Below are 17,694 nucleotides of genomic sequence, written 5' to 3'. Positions count from 1 at the left end.
ATTTTAGGCTTTTGCAGGTCTTCCAGCTCTGCTGTTGTACCGGGAAATCAGCCACTGACAGTGTGCAGAGTAACGACCACGGCTCTGTTCCATTACAACTTTAGTTATGAGTATTCAATTTGTATTTCAAATAATTTTTGCCTGTCATCAAATATTCTTCTTCTCTTTGATTTTTTTTTAACCGCTTAAAAGTGTAAAAAACCACCCTTGGCTCCCAGGCCACCCCAAAACAGACAGTGGCTGGACCTGGGCTGTGGGAGCGAGGCTGGCCGACCACTGCCCTAAATCACATATTTACGCTGGACAGGCCGTCGGCACAGGCCTGCAGCAGGTCAGAGCATGAGCCTGTGGTCTGGGTTTTGGTCCTGGTTCTGACAATTACTAGCTTGAGTACTAAGCTGAAGTTTAACCTTCTCCTCTGAAAATAGAGATTACAACAGTCCCCTCCTAAAGAATTAAGCTAATTAAATGAAATAATGTCTGGCATAAGGCATATGTTCGAGAGAGGACAATTCTATCATTATTGCCATTGTTTCTTGGTTTTTGGCTAGAGATCAACCAGCACGGCTTAAGAACACAGGATCTCTCGGTGCTGGCCAGAATTTCCAACTGGCTGATAAGACATGGGAAGGAGCAGAACTCTTCTTCATGAAAACGGGGTATCTGAGAGATGGAATACCCTGCAGTATGAGTCCGTGGGGGTTTCCCGGGTGGTGCTAGTGGTAAAGAGCCCGCCGGCTACTGCAGGAGACGTGAAACACGAGTTTGATCTCTGGGTCAGGAAGATCCCCTGGAGGAGGGCATGGCAACCCTCTCCAGTATTCTTGCCTGGGAATCCCATGAACAGAGGAGACTGGCAGGCTCCAGTCCCCAGCATTGCAGAGTCAGACACGACTGAAGCGACTAAGCACAGCACACACGGGTCCTCTGGCGACAGAGGATGGTGGCTGATGGTCAAAACACACTGGCTACAGGACTGCTTTCTTGGAGAAGCCCCTCTGGTAGCCTGTACATCTGCAAACTGATCCTGACTTTCGGCACTTAATCGGAAGCCAGTTTATCTTAACAGACAATAAACTCTGTTTCAAATCGGATGGTAACTTCTTTACAACCCTGTGTTCGTTTCTGCTATACAACCAAGTGAATCAGCTGTGTGTATACATACATCCCTCACTCTCGAGCCTCCCTCCCACACCCCCATCCCATCCCTCTAGGTCACCACAGAGCACCAAGCTGAGCTCCCTGCGTTACACGGTGGCTTCTCCCTAGCTATTTTACATGTGTGTGTGTTAGTCTCTCAGTCGTGTCCGACTCTTTGCGACCCCATGGACTGTACAGCCCGCCAGGCTCTTCTGTCGTTGGGATTTTCCAGGCAAGGATACTGAATGGGTTGCCATTTCCTTCTCCAGGGGATCTTTCCAACCCAGGGATGGAACCCAGGTTTCCTGCATTGCAGGCGGACGCTTTACCGCCTGAGCCACCAGGGAAGCACATGTTGGTATATACATGTCAATACTCTCTCAGTTCGTCCCGCCCTCCTCTTTCCTCTGCATCTCTATTCCTGCCCTGAAAAGAGCTCATCAGCACAGTTTTTCCAGATTCTACATATATGTGTGTGTGTTAATACATAATATTTGTTTTTCTCTTTCTGACTTACTTCACTCTGTATGGCAGGCTCTAGGTTCATCCACATCTCTACAATGAGGGGGACTCACACACGGACACCCACCCGTGCCCAACATAGGGCCTTCCACGCTCATTCCACATTGGCTGATTGGTGGGTTTTAACTGGATCTCCAATGCCCAGAACAGAGCTGGCCTGGCCACTAGTGGGTAAACTCGGATGCATGGGTGTGAACTTCAGGGCCCCAAGAGCAAGCAGCTGGAATATGGGCCATCAGTCACAAATACTGGATAAAACCTTTACTTGGAGTTGAGGCAACAGAGGCCCAGAGAGGGCCTGCATCTGTTCCTGCATCTGAAACTCCTTCATTCACCCACTGTTCACTGACTGAGTTCTCTACACCAGGCCGCACAATCATTCTAGGGACACAGAGATGCAAGTCCCTCGGTCTCAAGTTGCTTATAGACCAGCAAGGGGAAGGACTTCCTGGTGGTCCAGTGGTTAAGACTCCCTGCTCCCAACACAGGGGTCCTGGGTTCGATCCCTGGTCAGGAAGCTAGAGCCCACACCTGGTGGCAAAGATACCACATGCCCAACTAAGACCCAACACAGCCCAATAAAACACACATCTCTTTCCAAAGACTAGCAAGGGAGACAAAGAAATAAACAACGGTCTTGTTCTCCTCCCTTTAGGTGGAAACCACTTCATTTGGTAAGGATTTCAACCTTCTACTTCTTCCACTTCATGTCTTCTTCTGAACTTTTCAACATACTTTTTTTTTTTTTAATGACGTAGCCCATGCCTTCTGTAAAGGAAAGTATGAGTCATAAAAGCAGGATTCACATTGCATGTACATTTTCCCATGTGTCAACATACCTCAAATCCCCTGCTAAGCTGTGCTGTCATCCCCTACTTTGACTTGTGCTGACCCCACACCCTAGAAGGCAAGAGCTGTCTCACTCTCTCCTCCACCCGACTCATTCCTGCTCATCCTCGTACCAGGACAACTTGGCCAAACTCCCTCCCCCAGCACAGTTGAGCTCTCCTCCGTGGGATGCTTGGCACCCCGCCTTTCCGCTTACTGTTATCATAACTGTCCATCTGGCCTGGAAACTCCATGACACTGGGGACTCTAACTCATGGCCAGCACAGCGCCTGACCCGGCCGACCACCAGACATTTGGATGGTAAGAAGTTTACACAGAGGAAACAAGGACCTGCCATGTAGAACGGGGAACTGTATTCTATACCTTGTAATAACCTACAGTGGAAAAGAATCTGAAAAAGAATAGATACAGGTACAGGTACAGATATGCATATCTGAATCACCTTGCTGTACAGCCAAAATGAACACAACATTGTAAACCAACTATACTTCAGTATTTTTTCATTTTAAAAATAAAAGTTTAGTAGCTGAAAGGATGACAGTGGGGAGAGGGTCCAGGCATGGAAATCCGATTTGATTTGGGCAGCAGAAAAGTAGGGAAGACAGCATTTGAAGCCAAGGATAGAGTGAGAAAAAAAAAAGTGACAAGAAAGCCTGTGGATGTGATTCTCACACTCTGGTTCAGGACCGTCCAGGGAACTTAGTGAAAAACACAAAGGGTCCATTCCTGTCCTACTTCAAGCAGCCTGGGGCTCTGTGTTCTAAACCAGCTCTCTAGGTGACTTTTATGAGACCACTGCTGCTGCTGCTGCTACATCGCTTCAGTCATGTCATGTCTGACTCTGCGACCCCATGAACTGTGGCCTGCCAGACTCCTCTGTCCATGGGATTCTCCAGCAAGAACACTGGTGTGGGTTGAGATGCCCTCCTCCAGGGGATCTTCCCGGCCCAGGGATGGAACCTGTGTCTCTTATGTCTCCTGCTTTGGCACGTGGGTTCTTTACCACTAGCACCACTTGGGAAGCCCTTGAGAGCCACCAGTTTACATCATTTTAAAGGGACACTGAGAAAAGATGATCCAGCCCAGAGAGCCCCCTCTGGTCTGAAGCAGCCACAGCCCACGATCTCCCAGGAAAACCCTGAAGGCTCACTCCAGGGAGGGAGTTGGGTGCGCTGGTCCGGTTTGAGGAAAATTCAATCCAGAATAAACTGAAGACATCCTTTAATGGTCTTTAAGCAAGAAAGGGGCCAGGTCTTCTGGAACTCAGACTGAGGTCACCCCATAGGTTCTAACTGGGCTAAAACCAAACTGTACTTGGCGGAGAAGGTGCATCAAAGGGAGGGTTTTTCTCAGATGCACAGCAAACTTTCGCCAGCTTCCTCCAGTTCTGCCTCTAACAAATCCAGCCACCCAACAAACCTTAGTGCGTAATCCCCACGGTCTAGGTAGGAATTGGGACAAAGAGCTCATTTTCCTCACTGACTAAGAACTGGAACCATATTCCTACCAAGGTCAGAAGACCCAGGCTCTGCCACTCAGCACTCAAAAAGTCCTTTTCCTGCCCACTGACTGGCACCACCTGTTCATATAGTACATCACAGGTCCCATTCATGGAGCCCCTGACTTTCCTTATGAGCTCTCAGGAAACGAGATGCAATGCTTAAGAGACACAGTGGATGTAAACAAATTCTGTAAACTGCAATGAGCTGGGCTGGGTTCCAGCCAGGCCTAAAGTGAGTGAGTCAGCCTTTTACAAGAATGGTTTTTGCAAGTCAGACTCAGGTTCAAATCCCCACTCTACCACCAACTAGGCGTACGGCACTGAGGGAGTCACCAGTTCTCTTGAAGCTTCAGTGTCCATATGTTCAGGTGGCAAATAATGCTGCCTGACCTCCCGCAGTGGTGACAAGGAGGAACCGCCGTAAGGTCTCGGGGAAAAAAATAGATGCTTAATAATTGTTAGCTGGTTACGTCCCTGAGGTACACTTATCTTCAGAGTGGAAATGTTTAGCTTTAAACAAAAGATACACCACACACACACACACACACACACACACACACACACTGGTATTTTACCCAGTTGAAGATAATTATTAACTATTAGCAATTAATTATCACATTGTACAAATAAATTGCATTCTATAAAAAGTTACTCTCTTCCAAAGTTTGCCTTAACAAAGAAAAAGCTAAAATGCTCAAAGTCTCATAAGTCCAGTCCATCTTTCTTTGCCATCAAATAAAACACTTTTTATTTCCTTTCATGGGCTTAAAACTTCACTAAAAGGCAAATTGTCTAAGGGCATGCCTCTGAGACAACAGGACTCTGTGTGTGCTCAGATAATCCTGTTCCAGTTGACTGTTCTCTACTTTTCTGAACAGACACTGTTCAGAAGCAGGAGTCAGAAACGGTCCTGTGATCCCCCTAATTGCTTCCACAGACAAGTCCAAAAATGGGTAAGTTTTTTTCAAAGACACAACTGACTCAAAGCCCAAATGCTCCTCTCGGAGCCCTCAGCCTTCTCTCCCACAATGGGCTGGACGTCCCCCTGCCAGCACCCCGTCAGCCCTCACCCCGGGGCTCGGCAGGAACTCAGAGGGCAGACAAGACCCGTCTCCGCCCAGGAAAGGCCAGCATGAGAAGCGGAAGGCCATTTGGAAGGCGAAGACAGCATGTCCTGGGCATCCGTCCTCCTGCTATCCTGACATTGACCCCAAGTCGGATCCAGAATCTAGCCTTTGAGGAGCTGTTGTGTTACCAAGAGTTTCTACACCCCCAAATCATCCGTAAGGGCCACAATACAGATTTAAGATACGCACGCAGCACAGCAGACAGCAAACCCCAGCGCACCCAATCTCAGCTTTGACAAGTTACGATGGAGACAGGTGTCTCAGTCTTCCTGGTGTCTTAATGGGGGTCTCCAAATTCTTTACATAAGATATTTAAGGAAGCAGCCAAGTCCTACTAATGAAAAAGTTAAAAGAAGGCCATTTTCAGCAACACAGATGGACCTCGAGATTATCACACTAACTGAAGTCAGACAGAGAAAGACAGACATCATACGGTATTGCTTATATGTGGAATCCAAAAAAATAATGATACATGTGAGTCTTTTTTATAAAGTAGAAAAGACTCACAGACACAGAAAACAAACTTATGGTTACCAAAAGGGAATGGGGTAGGGGGAGACGAATTATGACTCTGGGATTAAAATATCCACACTATTGTATATAAAACAGATAACCAACAAAGATCTACTGTATAGCACAAGGAACTACACTCAGCATCTTATAATAACCTATAAGGGAAGAGAATCTGAAAAAGACTTGATAGATAAGCGGAACCGACTCACTTTGCTGTACAACTGAAACTTAGCAAACATTGTACATCAACTCTATTTCAATTAAAAAAATTTTATATCAATAAATGGTAATTATGTGATGGGATTGAAATATTAGCTAATGCTATGATGGTAATTATTTTGCATCAAAGTAACCTGTTGCACAGATTAAGCTTATACAATGTTATATTATCAATTATATTTCAATAAAGTTGGGGGAAAAGAAGAAGGGGGAAAAATTTGGGCCAACAAGCCCAAACAGAGGCTAAAGTCTTATCAGTAACAAGTTAAAAGATCCAAATTCCCAACAGGTTTGACATTAGACCGACAATGCTTGTCTGTCAACGTTTGTCAAAGTTATGAAGTAAATTTAATATGCCAGGAATATCTTGTGATATTTGGTAAGCCTGATAAAATGATTTTATGGCAATTTCTTAAATGAAGATAAGAAGAAACTCCAGGAAGGTCATACTGACAAGATCTTTTGGCTGCCTTTCTTTGGGATCTTAGAGGGCATATTCCAGTCTCACACATTTTAACAAATTAAATACCAGGAAAACAATTTTACTTGGTCCTTGCTGTTCAAAGAAAAATTTCTCTGCCTGCATTGTGGCTTCTGACATCCTGCCAAGTTTCAGACACTGAAATATGAATGGGATTAAAAAGGATTAAGACAGAGTAAATGCTATTAACAGTTCTTCTATTGCATGCATCTATCTTACTCAAAAGCCAATGACCCACCAGGGAAAAAGAAGGGCTGAGAGAGAACTCAACTCATTCAGCACCTGCTCACTTGAGATGGCAAGGTCAGCAGTTAACGCTGGGCTCTCTCCGGTTGCAGCCTTGCCTGTCAAAGGTTTGCTCCATTCATCTTGACACTTAATCAAAGAACACTTCATCATGGACCATCAGCGTTGCCGGAGCCATTGGCAATCAGTGGCTCCTCTTTTTATTATTTTAGAACAGCAAAACCCTCTTGACAAATTAACACCCAAATAAAACCAGATAAGGTGGGTAATATTATTAGGAAGCCTTAATTATTTTTATAGTTCATATGTATATCACTCACTCACTTATTACTAAGTATTCATCTTGTTTTTTTTAATGGCAACTTGGGCAAACACAAAAATCTGAAATCACGTGTTACATCTCATCCATTTCTGGGTTTCATTTGGTTGCACAAAAATCAACACAATTCTGATTCACAGAGCTGTGTAGCTGCAAATGGTGCAAGTTTAACAATTCATCCAAATTAAATAGAGAGCAGAGGTTTTATTCCTAACGGCATCAATAAATTAAAAAAAAAAAAAGTTAAGCTGGCAGTACAAAGAAACATGAGTAGCCTACAAGGTTGAAAGTTGTTTTTATTTCCCCCAGCTTTACTGAGGTAACTGACATATAGTATCAATAACCTCAGATATGCAGATGACACCACCCTTATGGCAGAAAGTGAAGAGGAACTAAAAAGCCTCTTGATGAAAGTGAAAGAGGAGAGTGAAAAAGTTGGCTTAAAGCTCAACATTCAGAAAACAAAGATCATGGCATCCGGTCCCATCACTGCATGGGAAATAAATGGGGAAACAGTGGAAACAGTGTCAGACTTTATTTTGGGGGCTCCAAAATCACTGCAGATGGTGACTGCAGCCATGAAATTAAAAGATGCTTACTCCTTGGAAGAAAAGTTATGACCAACCTAGACAGCATATTGAAAAGCAGAGACATTACTTTGCCAACAAAGGTCCATCTAATCAAGGCTATGGTTTTTCCAGTGGTCACGTATGGATGTGAGAGTTGGACTGTGAAGAAAGCCGAGCGCCAAAGAATTGATGCTTTTGAACTGTGGTGTTGAAGACTCTTGAGAGTCTCTTGGACTGCAAGGAGATCCAACCAGTCCATCCTAAAGGAAATCAGTCCTGAATATTCATTGGAAGGACTGATGCTGAAGCTGAAACTCCAATACTTTGGCCACCTAATGCGAACAACTGACTCATTAGAAAAGACCCTGATGCTGGAAAAGATTGAGGGCAGGAGGAGAAGGGGACGACAGAGGATGAGATGGTTGGATGGCATCACTGACTCAATGGACATGGGTTTGAGCAAGCTCCAGGAGATAGTGAAGCACAGGGAAGCCTGGTATGGTGCAGTCCATGGGGTTGCAAAGAGTTGGACATGACTTAGCAACTGAACAACAACATATGTTTAAATATTTTCTAATGCTGAAACGTGATCAACGTCATTCAGGACAGCAGTGATCTGGCTGCAGGGGAGGCAAGTGACGGGCTCAAAAGGAACACAGGTAAATGAAATAACTGGGTGGTTACTCCCAGTGCACTCTATGCCTGTGCTTGTAACTCAGCTTGTAATTCTTTCAAATTATCATATATTACATGATAACAATGATTAAACCACTGACACAATCCACCGCCACCACTGAGGCTGACAGCAGCCAACACTTATCAGGCGATCACTGGAGGCCGGGCACTTCTCCAATCACACAGGAGAACTAGAGAGGGAGCCCTGCCAGGTGGGAGGTCAGAACCGGAAGACAAAGCCAGGCCGCCTCGCCCTCGGCCAGGAGGAAGGCGCCCAAGGCCACACGTCAGCACCCGCCTGTGGGTATCTGGTGTTTGCCTCATTTCCCCAACCACAGTGTAGGTTAATGGGCACTCCTTGCCAGTTCCTGTGTTCCCCTCTGAGTGCCTAGCACCTAGCAGGTGCCCAATAAATACCCATTGGCTGGATACATAAATGAAATATCAGATCAGATCAGATCAGCCGCTCAGTCGTGTCCGACTCTTTGCGACCCCATGAATCGCAGCACACCAGGCCTCCCTGTCCATCACCAACTCCCGGAGTTCACTGAGACTCACGTCCATCGAGTCAGTGATGCCATCCAGCCATATTATATAATAAGGTAATTACCAGAATAACATGCTTGGTCATTTATCATGCTTGGTAAATCATTATAAGCTGACCCATGCACATTCACGGGCACTTTAGAACCAATTGCTTTACCTGAATGGCAGCTAAAACCATTAGCTTCTAGAAGAGAGGTTCTCACCTGACAAGGTGGCAACAGAAAGGTGGGTGGCCCTCTGTCATAAGAAATATTGCCCATCATTTGTTACTAAGGAGCATACAAATGGTTGGTATCTTGTCAAAGCAAATCCAAAGCTTTCTCCTAACAGCCATCATCTACAGGATTTAGCAGACCTTCTTCACTAGGAGTCAACAGGGCAAGTTTAGGGGACTTTCCTGGTGGGCCAGTGGTTAGGACTTTGCTTTCCAATGCAAGGGGTGTGGGTTCGATTCCTGGTCAGGGAACTACATGCCTTGTAGCCAAAAAAAAAAAAACAAAATATAAAACAACAATATTGTAAAAGTGAAAGTTGCTCAGTTGAGTCTGATTCTTTGCTACCGCATGGACTATACAGTCCATGGAATTCTCCAGGCCAGAATACTGGAGTGGGTAGCTTTTCCCTTCTTCAGGGGATCTTCCCAACCCAGGGATCAAACCGGGTTCTCTGGCATGGCAGGCAGATTTTTTACCAGCTGAGCCACCAGGGAAGCAATACTGTAACAAATTCAATAAAGACTTTTAAAATGGTTCACATTAAAAAAAAAAAAAAAAAGCATATGAAAAGAAGTTTAGAGCCAGCTTAGAGCCTCAGCCTGTGCTCAGCATGGAGGTGGGAAGGTCCTGAGGACCACCACTGGCCTTGAAGGAAACAGAGGGAAAAAGGGAAGTGAGAGAGGAGGGAGAAAAAGAAGGGGAGTGAGAAGAGAGAGGAATAGAGAAAGTCAGGAGCTGGCTGGTCATGGCTGGCTGGCTGGCTCAGGTGGTTTGTCTGATGGGACCACCGCACGACAGTGCAGGAGGTTCCTGGGAACAGATCACATCAGAAGACACCTACCCTCCCACCACCCACCCAAACTGATCTAAAGGGAGGGGGACACTATTTCTGTGGGTCTGGAGTCCTGGATCCAGACTTACTCCATCCCTGGTGTCAAGACACCTCACCTTGTTCAGGCCTCTGCTCTTTTGCCCATAAAGTGATATTGTCACCCCTGCCTTCTAACTGCACAGAAACTCTTCAACGATCCAACCAGCCCTTGGCAGACTTCAGATTTCTCCTGTCTGCAAAAGCACACACTTAAGCCAGTTTATCAGAACTCCCTGATCACTCTGACAACTACTTCTGTCTCCCACAGCAGTGGCTTTCTAGAAGCACCTGCATGTCTGAACAGCACCTCGGGGGACTCCCAAAATAACGCTGTTTGCTGCCAAAGATGACAACCTACATGCTCGCTTCACAGGGGAGACGCAATTCGACCCCACAGACCAGCGATTCTCCGGGCTCCGCTCCAATCCTCAGCCACCTCTGTCGGCCCTGAGCAGCAGCACACAAGCCTGGCCCTGTCCCGCGGTTGGGGGAGGGGACACCACCCTCTGATTGAAATAACAACCACAAGCAAACAGCAAAAGGCTCTTGAAACAGACTTCACCTGGTTACATCACTGCCTGTTGACAGCAGCCCTAAGGAAGCAGGTGCCTTTCAGCAAGTTTTCAATCATGTGAAGGAAAGAATGAAGGCAGTAGCATCAACATATATACACTTCCATGTACTGGTGAGAAGCTGCTATATAACACAGGGAGCCCAGCCGGGCTCTGTGATCATCCAGAGGGGTGGGAGGCAGCGAGGAGAGGGAGGCTTAAGAGGGGATATATGTATAATCACAGCTGATTTGCATTGTCGTACGGCAGAAACCATCACAACATTGCAAAGCAATTTTCCTCTAATTAAAAAATAATTTTTTAAAAAAAAAAGTCAAATCTGGAGCAGAAAGGGAGAAGAAAAGTCACGTGAACAACGATATTTTTCACTTCAAAGAGGCCAGTCCAGACCCGCCCTTAACACATGAGCAGGGTCTCTGGCTTTCCCCTCATTGTCAAACACCACTATGGAGTCTAACTAAATAAGACCCATCCTGTCCTGAGGTTTAGAAAGAGTTTTATTTGGTAGCCTAACCTCTTAAATACACATACACACAACTCCTCATGGGGAAGTCATAAAATGCAAATTTCTGATAATGTCAACAATATCATGGCAGCAGCAGGCATTCACTGAGTTCTTCCCATACGTTGGGAAACTCATCCATGGCATACTAGTAACTCCTATGAGATAAGGGATGCTCTTATCTGCATTTCACAAATTGGGAAATCAAGGTTGGAACACAGGAAGTGAATCGCCCAAGGCCATGTCATTAGCCTGTAGGATGTTTCCTCCAGCTCTCCCCGCCAAGTCCTCCCCATCCTCCCACCTTCTATCAAGGAGGAGTTTGTTTAGCTGCAGATTGAAGAAATCTTCTGAGGCAAACAGGTAAGCACCCTCCCCTGAGCACTTTTGGGTCAACCTGCAGAATACGGTCTCCTAGGCAACCTCTAGCTGGGCAGCACTTCACCACCACCCCCCAGACACTCACCTCGAGACTAAGGCAGTCTGGGTGGACTTCCTCAAATGCTGGAAGACCTGGGGAGAATGCAACAGCAGGACAGAGGCCTCACTCAAAATACAAAGACCCAGCCGCATAACCACAGCCAAGGCGAGCCCAGGTAGCAGGACTGCAGCAGAGGAAACCCAGCCAGGCAAACCCGGCCCCAGGCCGTGCCGCACGCAGCATCCCCGGCCACGTGAACCGACTTCCAGACACCGCTGTGTGATGGAGCAGAGGCAACGGCAACTCTCAGGCACTCAGTAAAACCACCAGCCAGGCCAGGCAGATCGGGGTGGGTCGGGGTACCAGCGCGCGCTGGTCACAGTCAGTGAGGACATGGGGATTCACAAGGCCAGCCCGGAGGCCCAGGCCTGCCTCTGCAGGGGCTAACGTGCCGGCTCTGGTCAGAGACACCATAACAGCAAAGCCTCTCTCGACGGCTGACCCGAGAGGACGACACAGAAGGGAGAGCCGGCCAGCCAGGACCTTCAAGAAGGGAAGCCAGTGTGGGCTGGGTTCTGGGAAGAAGAGGCCATTTTTCCTTCCTCCTCCCTGAAGCTCAGGTAACAAGTGGACCAGGCAGAGGAAAGGGTGTGTCAGGAAGAAGAGGAAGAAGCATCGGGGCTGTGGGCCTCCACTGGGGGCTAAAGGATGGAGGTGGGCCCAGGCCGCTGGCTCCGTGGGGGGCCTGGGGTACAGAGGAGGTGATGGACCGTCTGTCCTCACGGGCGGCTCCCGGCTGACCCTGAGCCACTCAACAGGCGCAGTGACAGAGCTTCCTCTGACCCGCTACGTCCAGGTGGCTAGAGAGCAGGGGACTGAACTCCTGCTACGTCTAAAAATGGGTTTTCCTACGCTACTCTTGATTAATAACAGCCAACATTTACTGTGAGCTGGCTGTGAGACAGCACTGCTCCAAGGATCTAGTATGTGCTATCCGGGGGTACGCCGTGGTTAGCCCCATTTCCCACATGGGGAAATGGACTGGAGCCAGGGCTCCAGTGGCTGGTGGTACAAGGTCCTAGAGCTAGGATGTAACAGAACTAGGCCTGGAGCCCCCTCCACTCCATGTCCCCCATACAGACTCCTTTCATTTACTGATGGTTACTAGGTGCCATCACTTCATGGCAAATAGATGGGGAAACAGTGGAAACAGTGACAGACTTTATTTTGGGGGCTCCAAAATCACTGCAGATGGTGACTGCAGCCATGAAATTAAAAGATACTTGCTCCTTGGAAGAAGCTATGACCAACCTAGACAGCATATTAAAAAGCAGAGACATGACTTTGCCAACAATGGTCCATCTAGTCAAAGCTATAGTTTTTCCAGTGGTCATGTATGAATGTGAGAGTTGGACTATACAGAAAGCTGAGCGCCGAAGAATTGATGCTTTTGAACTATGGTGTTGCAGAAGACTCTTGAGAGTCCCGTGGACTGCAACGAGATCCAACCTGTCCATCCGAAAGGAAATCAGTCCTGAATATTCATTGGAAGGACTGATGCTGAAGCTCATACTCTAATTCTTTGGCCACCTGATGCAAAGAACTGACCCACTAGAAAAGACTTTGATGCTGGGAAAAATTGAAGGCGGGAGAAGGGGACGACAGAGGATGAGATGATTGGATGGCATCACCGACTCAATGGACATGAGTTTGAGTAAGCTCCGGGAGTTGGTGATGGACAGGGAGGCCTGGCGTGCTGCAGTCCATGGGGTGGCAAAGAGCCGGACACGACTGAGTGACTTAACTGAACTAGATGCCAGCCCTGTGCTAAGGCATTTCACATTTGTTATCTTACTAAAACCTCACAGCAGCTCTCTAATAAAATACACCATCTCTGTTTAAGAGTTTATATGCGTACAGGATGACATCAACTAAAGTATCTTTTTGCATGAAAAAAAAGTGCTGAGAACACACACACCCAGTCATTAACAGCGGTCTCCTCAGGTGGTCAGTAACAGGAGGCTTCTTTTCAATACGCTTCTGTAGTTAGCATCCTTTGCACACAGGGCAGGGCTTCCTTTCACAATTTTTAAAAAACACAGGACTTTAATTCCATGCAGAACACAGTGGGGAATAATAACCACCAAACTAAAAATGTTCAAAGTGGTCTCCAATGCAAGGAACAGCCCCCCTGGCTGTAGAACACGCTGGCCAGGGACAACGAACGGAGCAGCTCTGAAATTAAGAGACTCCGTGTGTCAGCTGAATACAGAATAGAGGATAAACCCTACGCAAAGTTACTAAAGCAAAGCACGTCGGCTGGTTTGGCTGACACCAACACAACATAAATTTTCTTAATATGACACACCAGGCTGGAAACTTCATTCGCTAAGCTCGCCCCCAGCCAAGCATAACAAGCCTGAGTATAGAAGCCACATGTGAGCCTTGAGCTGGTGCACAGATGGGCCCATCAGAGGTGTCTCATTCATCCACCCTGAAGGACACGAGGGCCTGCAGACCACGATGCTCAAATGACAGGTAGAGAGGAGCCCGCAGGGCTATCTGGATCCAGGATCCCAGCCACGATAGCCACCGCCTATGCGGCACCCACCGCACACCAAGAGCAAAGGTTGGCATTTTGCAAACATCACTTGGCCTCGAGGAGGCGCCTATGGCAGCGAGCCAGGGGCACAGGGGGCCACTGGCCAAGTCGCTGTGCTCCCTTCATCTGTGAACACATGGAGTCACTAAGCTGTCACTGGGAGAGCACGGTACAGCTCAGCCGAGGCCAGGGCCGCTCCTTTCCCACAGATCATTTACGTCAGTTATTACAAGGCTTCAGGAAGGAGCATGGGATGCTCTTTGGTCTTTAAATCTGACAGGATGTCATGAGAATTTCTCCATGCTCGCTACTCTGTGGTATCTTTGTTAAAAGGCTGCCTGGTAAGGCCCCAGATGAGAGAGAAAACACTTGTCAATCATCTTAGGAGAGGAAGGCAGGACCTCTCAAGAAAGAGAAGAATGCCTGATCTGTGTACACAGCATAGAATCCAGGGAAAGCCCTTTTATCCCGTCCTCCTAGGACCTGGGCTGAAACTAGGGGCAGGAAGACTCAAATTAGATCTTTGAAGTCCATCCACAGTTGAAAGATCATCAAGAGAGGGCTAAGAAACCAACCCAACTAGAAGCTGATGTTACTTAGAATCACAAACAGTAAATGCAGGAACCAGGCTAAAAATAAAACTCTGATGTCACTCACTGACAACATAAGAACCTATTTTACTAAGGAGGGGGAAGGGAGAGAAACAGGGTTTCCTTTGCTTTTGACCCAGAAATCTCTCCTAAACCCAGTCATCTAAGTCTGCATGTTAGCTAACTTCTTGGGAGGATACCCCAATCTCACAGGGAAGAGATCAGAGGCAGAATTTGAACACAGGTGTGGTTAACTCAAAACCGGTGCTCACAGTCATCCTCTCTGGGTTTTAGCCCTGACTTGCCTCAGATTTGCTGTGTGACCTTGGGCAGGTCATGTACTTCCTCTGAGTCTCAGGTTCCTTACTTGAGTGGAGAACATTCCTTGACTGGTTTCTAAGGTCCCTTCTAGCTCTGACATTTTATGGATTTATCTACCAGGGTTTTGGACTTCACAGACCAATGCAGTTTCAAACGTTAAACACACAAAACCTTAAGGGTCAACCTGAGAGTCACAGCTCTTTATTTTGCCTAGGGGTACTTACCACCTACTGTCTGTCATTCTTGTTTCACGAAAAGAAATAGTTTCCCCCCAAAATATAGGGAGGACATATTCTGATGAAAGAATGTTCCTTTGAACTGAGGTAGGGTCATGAGAATCTCAGTATGCTGTCCTTGTTCTTCTCTTTTTAACACAGGCCCCTGAAAACTTTGCACAGGCTGTGCACTGGTCTGCAGACCAGTGTATGGGAATCACTGTCAGATGCATTTCTAGCCACATTCATCTAAGGGCATAAAATTAATTGCTTTGCCTGGCAAGCTGGAAGACCTCGATGCATTTTAGCTGCAGAATAAAGTGATATAACGTGAGTTGCGGAAGTCAATTACCAAGATTGCTAAAGAGAAACCGTACCAATCATAATGTATTACTTTAATTTTATTTCTTGTTGTTGTTGAGGCAGGCAAGATGCTCAGTGCTTTGCATGGATTGAGTTATTTAATTCTCCATATCCAATTTTTGTCCATTTTCCATCAAGATATGCAGTTCTCCAGGCTTACCTGGTGGCTCACTGGTAAAATAATAATAATAATAAGCCTGTCAATGCAGGAGACATGGGTTCGATCCCTGGGTAGGGAAGATTCCCTGGAGAAGGAAGTGGTAACCCACTCCAGTATTCTTTCCTGGGAAAACAGAGGAGTCTACTGGGCTATAGTCCACAGGGTCACAAAGAGTCAGACACAACTGAGTGACTCAATAGTAACAACATGCAAGTCTCCAGGGGCACCATGATAAGGAAATATATTCAGACTGAAAAAAAAAAAAAAAAACAGATTGCAACTTATTTCAAGGCTCAACATGAAGAAACATATTCACAGCCTATTTTAAAAAGCACTGTTGCCCTGAGAAGAGCAGCAGGAAGTTATAGAAAGGCAATTAAAATGAACACACACGTTCGGTGTCTTCCTGCACACTAGCTGATCGGTTACAAAGGCCAGGTGGTCTCAGGCCACTGACCTCGGTTGCTCTGTAAACCCAGGAAAGGCCCCATGTGAGGCCAGGGAATTCTTGGGGGAAAAGAACGAAAAGCTCCAGGTTACTGGATGGACACAGGCTGGGGCCCAGAATCAAAGTAACTGTGCCTCCACCCAGACCACGTGACTCGGGGCTCAGACAGAGAGACTGCGTTTGCCCATCAGCCGGATGCGATATCCCCCTCGTCTGAATCCCTCCCAGCCTCATAGGCAAACCTTGCTCAGCTTGAAGCCTCCTCTTCTCCTTGAAACCTTCTCTCCCCATTTCAATTCCCTCACCATCTCTTTGCAAGGGGTGAGCAGAGCTAACATGAAGAGAACCTGAAAGAGACCCAACACGGTCTCTTCACCTGCTCCTAGTCCCAGTCTTCAACAAACGAGAAAAGCAAGGCCCCAAGAGAGAGCAACTTCCCCAAGGCCACATGGGTAGAAGGCAAGCACATCATTCAGACAGGCATGCCTGACATAAGGGATGCTCCATAAACCCAATCACCCACCTGGGCGAGCATCCCTGTGGGAGCTACCGGATGAGCGCAGTGCCTTCAGCAGCCCATGGGGGCCTCCATCTGGACCAGAGCTTCTTAATCTGTTTGGTCTTGGGACCCCTTTTATTAATGACTTTTTGTTTATAATATTATATATGTTTATAATATAGTCTCTATTACCTGTATAAAAATCATTATGGAAACGGTATTTTCCAACATGAAAAAAAATTCATGGGAGGAGTGGCATTATTTTAGATTGTTGCAAGTCTCTCGTGTCTGGTAGCGTAAGAGAGGCTGGATTCTCACATGTACTTCTGCGTTCAGTCTATTATAGTATGGTTTTGGGAGCTGAAGTCGATGAAGAAACCCTGGCCTGACACAAACCTGTCGTTGGGACAGGGAGTATTTTCTCAGCCTTCTCGGTAATCGTGGATATTTTTCTTTGACACTACACCAAAACTCGACAAGTGACAGGTAGCTGTTTAAAGTCAGCCGTGACGTGGAATCTGAAACTCTGTCAGTGACTGTTCGTCTTCCGTTACATGAAAATCAATCGCTCTTTGTACTCACTGCACTTTGCATGGTCCTTTTTACCCTGCATGGCTTTGTGCCATCGTGCATCGGTTACTTGGAAAATATTAGTTCACTGAGATTTGTACCCGAGAGAGAATGAGAATGAAAAGACCACAGTTCAGCACTACTACAGAAATGGTTTTGACCACGCCGATCCACTGAAAGGGTCTCAGGGAAGCCCAGAGGTCCCAGGACCACTTTCTGAGAACCAAAGAAGCTCACACCCCGTGAATGTGGGTCTGTATCTCTTCGTTCATTCCACAACTATTTACTGGGCACCCACTACATCTGTTTCAGGTGCTGGGAATTCCGCAGTGAACGAGGCAGAGCCCTGCCCTCGTGTAGCTCACAATCTCGTGGGGAGGGCAGACCGCACACAAGCAAACCAGTAAAGGCACATAATAATGTCAGGTAACGCTAAGTGCCAGAGGGAAATGAAACCCCATACCATATATTTGCACATGGGCATGTGGGTTCCCTGTGAGGCCTAATTCAGCCAGCTTGGGATTTGCTAATTTAAGGGTTTCACAATAAAATATGGGTTGCTGTGTTGTTGTTTTTTTTTAAATACAAAAATACTTGCGGACGTGGGCGGGGGCAGGGAGGTGGGGGTGACGTGCCCT

At 46.8% G+C, this 17,694-nt stretch overlaps 1 protein-coding gene and 1 long non-coding RNA gene across 2 annotated transcripts in view; one reads left to right on the top strand and one right to left on the bottom strand.

The window, feature by feature from the left end:
* PTPRJ (protein tyrosine phosphatase receptor type J) overlaps window positions 1–17,694 on the bottom strand; it is a 178,228-nt gene that overhangs the window by 72,723 nt on the left and 87,811 nt on the right. The window lies entirely within an intron of this gene.
* LOC133227079 (uncharacterized) lies at window positions 7,472–15,846 on the top strand. The gene is made up of 2 exons (XR_009729721.1): window positions 7,472–8,145; window positions 10,062–15,846. It is a non-coding gene; the product is annotated as an uncharacterized LOC133227079 (long non-coding RNA).

This window comes from Bos javanicus, chromosome 15 (assembly GCF_032452875.1).
Source record: "Bos javanicus breed banteng chromosome 15, ARS-OSU_banteng_1.0, whole genome shotgun sequence".
NCBI classification, from domain to species: domain Eukaryota; kingdom Metazoa; phylum Chordata; class Mammalia; order Artiodactyla; family Bovidae; genus Bos; species Bos javanicus.
The sequence above is the reverse complement of the archived record's forward strand: the minus strand, read 5'-3'. Positions and strand labels throughout refer to the sequence as shown.